This window comes from Tupaia chinensis, unplaced genomic scaffold (assembly GCF_000334495.1).
Source record: "Tupaia chinensis unplaced genomic scaffold, TupChi_1.0 Scaffold000174_1, whole genome shotgun sequence".
In the NCBI taxonomy this organism is placed as follows: Eukaryota; Metazoa; Chordata; class Mammalia; order Scandentia; family Tupaiidae; genus Tupaia; species Tupaia belangeri.
In genome coordinates, this window is record NW_006159649.1 from 95,066 (window position 1) to 98,536 (window position 3,471).

At 37.1% G+C, this 3,471-nt stretch overlaps 1 pseudogene; it reads left to right on the forward strand.

Annotated features, from left to right (window-relative positions):
* Positions 1-1,764: 1,764 nt before the first annotated feature.
* Positions 1,765-3,045, forward strand: LOC102483458 (serum response factor-binding protein 1-like; annotated as a pseudogene).
* Positions 3,046-3,471: the final 426 nt, after the last annotated feature.

Consider the following 3,471-nt stretch of genomic DNA (forward strand, 5'->3'; position numbering starts at 1 on the left):
AACAAGGCCTGTGTATGTACGTGTATGTATGTGTATGTATGTGTATGCATGTGCATGTGTGCACATATTTGTGCTGAGTACATTGTGCAAGCACCTTTGTCACTTCAATTTGGAGCTATCTTCAAGTTTTTGTGTGTCACAGATGAAAATGTGTACTAACATAGAAAAGAAGCCACTATCCTTCAGCATTATCGTATTTTCAATGAATGTGGATCGATTGACTTTATACTTTCCAAATTAGGCAGATTTTAAAAATTCGTTTCATTTTTTCAAGTAGTTATTTATTTGGTTCAAAACTATTGGGTGGAATCAATACTTTAACTCACTTTGTTTATCAGAGACTTATTTTCTTTAGCAAAGCAATGTCTTAAGTACATTTTAAAAAACCTAACGAAAATAGAGGTTTCTAAATAGCATGCGATTCTAAGGTGAAACACATCTGCAAGATGCCAAGAATCTAATGTATCTCCATCTAGATAAGATACTTAGAAATCTGTTTTATTTCTTATCTCCACGCTTTTGTTGTTGCCCATTTTAGTGCTGATTGTCAAGTACTAGTATTTTTTCTAAAGTTGCTCTGAGGAAGTTATACCTTGTCGTCTTAAGGGAGCCACTGGCCACTCATCATAGCAAGTACACCTGAAGGAAACGTGTTCCACTACCACTTCTGAGTCAGGATGGAGCTGGAAATCTAGTTAGATGGACTACCATGACAGCCTGTGTCCTCTATGGTCTTTGTGTAAAATATGATTTTTCTATACTTCAAATTTTGTTAGTTTGTGTGGATGGAATTTCTCTGTCTATATTTCCCTTAAAAAATATCAAGATTTAAAGTCATTGGGAAAAAATTAATTTTGTTATATATAGGTGAGTTCTGCTAATTTTTTACACAGATAAATTTAAGATACTTTCAACTGCACAGCTGTTCTACAAAATATTTGCAAACAGATGTTGTTCCTAAATTTGTATGTGAGTATAAGTAGAAATATATGTATACAGGAGGTCAAATATATCTTTACTTTCTTTCTTTTTTTTGGGGGGGGGAGGTTTTTCACTATAGGACGCTTGCGCTTGCCAGACAGAGACAGAGAGAAAGAAAACGAGAAGTCCCCCCCCCAGGGGGGACGGCCACACCACAATCCCTTCTCCTCCATTCTCCTCTTGGGATCTTGGGCACACACGCACACGCACCCGGCGTGAGTTTAAGGCACTGGGTCCGAGACTCGAACAGCGGTCGACTACGTGGGAGTCCAGCGACATAGCCATTACACCAACTGCTGGTCCCTACATCTTTACTTTCTCAGAATTCTTCTCGTGATTCTAATTTTATTTGTCACAAATTTGAGTCACATGACAATGAAAAAGATATCTAATCTTATATAATGTTTTGTGTGGAATAATTTTTTTTTAAGAAAAAACATGAGAAATTAAATTTATGACAATATTGTATATCTGGAAGAAAAATCAAGATGAAAAATACAATTCTTCAAATTATTTTTAGTAATACATCATATTTAGAAATAATTTATGAATTAACCAAACATTACATTTTTCTAAAATGTAGTATTGTGTGTTGCCAGCTTGGGTCAAATATTTTTTATTTTGATTACTAATGGTTGTAGCCTAGAACGCCATGCATAGAATGCAAAGTATGATTAAATGCATTAAATAAAAATATGGTCAAAATCTTATAAGATGTATTAAATAGGCAGTCAGGCCTACGGGGTTCACGTGCTGGCCCTAGGGGATCTTTCTCCACCTGCCATGGCTCGGCCGGTCCCTCTGAATCTCAATAACGAGGTTGTGAAGATGAGAAAAGAAATGAAGATAATCCAGGTTTTGGTTATCCAAAAACTTGTCAGAAGTGTCCAGAGACTGAAGTCAAAAAAGGGTACTGAAGATGTACTGTTAAAAAACCAATGACAGACTCGATTGCTTTAAGAAATCCATGCTATGAAGGAATTAAAACCTGATGTTGTAACTAAATCTGCTCTTGGTGGTAACATCAACTTTGAAGAAATTTGTAAAAAGCCAGATTCTACCGCAACTGAAAGAGCAATTGCCAGACTAGCCACACATCCTCGTCTAAAGAAAAAAAACCAGATGCACTAAAAGCTGCTGTCCAAGTCATTAAAGATGCAAGGTACTAAAAGCTGCTGTCCAAGCCTTTAAAGATGCAAGGCAAAATGCTTCTGAAGTTGAGTCATTAAAGAAGACTTCAGAAGAAAATCGTCCTAAGGCTGCTTTGTGTTCAGGTGATGGAGCAAGTAAATTCCAGCATGAAGGAGCTGTTGTCAGTGACCACAAAATGAAAGAAGTCAAAGTACTGGCAAAGAAACCAGTAAAGTCCAAAAGAAAAAGTGGCCAAGATGGCACGTGGACCCCATTCTCCATCAGAGTCTTCAGAAAAGGATTCTGTAGTGCCCTCTAAGTCCCCAAAACGACCTGAAACACCTTCTAATGCCAAAATGAAAACATTAAGTCAGACCAAAAGAAAAGGGAGTCTTGTAGCTCGTTTGACGATAACAGTGACGGTGAAGAAACACACGAAGAGAAAGAGTATTTTGATGACAGCACAGAAGAAAGGTTTTACAAGCAGTCTTCCATGTCTGAGGATTGGAAAAGTCAGATGGACACAAAAGAAGGAAAGCAGTGACCATTTTGCAGCTAAGGAACAAAAAGCCCTCCAGAAAGTATTACCCAAAGAAGAGACACACAGAGCCCTTTGGGATACAAGAAATGACAAAAGCAAGTCAACAACGGAAGCCAGGAAGTTAGAATCAGTGTTTTTCCACTCCTTAGATGGGTCTCCAAGCTCTAGAAGAGATCACAGAGAACAAGCTCTGAAAAACAAAGCTCTGGATTTTCCACAAAATGAACCTAGATGAAGAATGGATTTAGCAGGAGCGCACAAAGATGACTTGAAAATCCAAAGCCACCTTGGAGCTGCCCCTTCATCCTTCATGGGAAGCAAACAAGAGGCAGAAAGAGCAGCAGTCTAAAATTGCTATGTTTCAGGGGGAAAAAATTACATTTGATGACTGACTAGAGCCTCTGTTTATGAGTTTTCCATCTAAAAATCATTTTCTTTTTCTTTTTTCCTCCACTATCCTGTTATTTAAACTTGTTTTTGAAGTCTCTTTGGAGGGGTTGTAGGGTGGTTTTGCCTTTTAGTAAAAAAAAAAAAAAAAAGATGTATTAACTAAAAAAACGCAAGTTAGAGGATTGTTTTTGTCTTATTAATATAAAACAGATGCATTTTATTAAAACATAATTTACATTTTTAGAAGAATTATTTACTTATTCATTCATATATTTTAATTTGACCAGAGAGTTACACATAGAGAGAGAGAGAGGAAATTGAGAAAGCAAGCCACCAGGTCTGGGACTTGAACCGTGGTCGACCATATGGGAATGTTCAGTGCCTTAACCACCACGCCACATGCTGTTCCCCAATATAATTTAAATTTT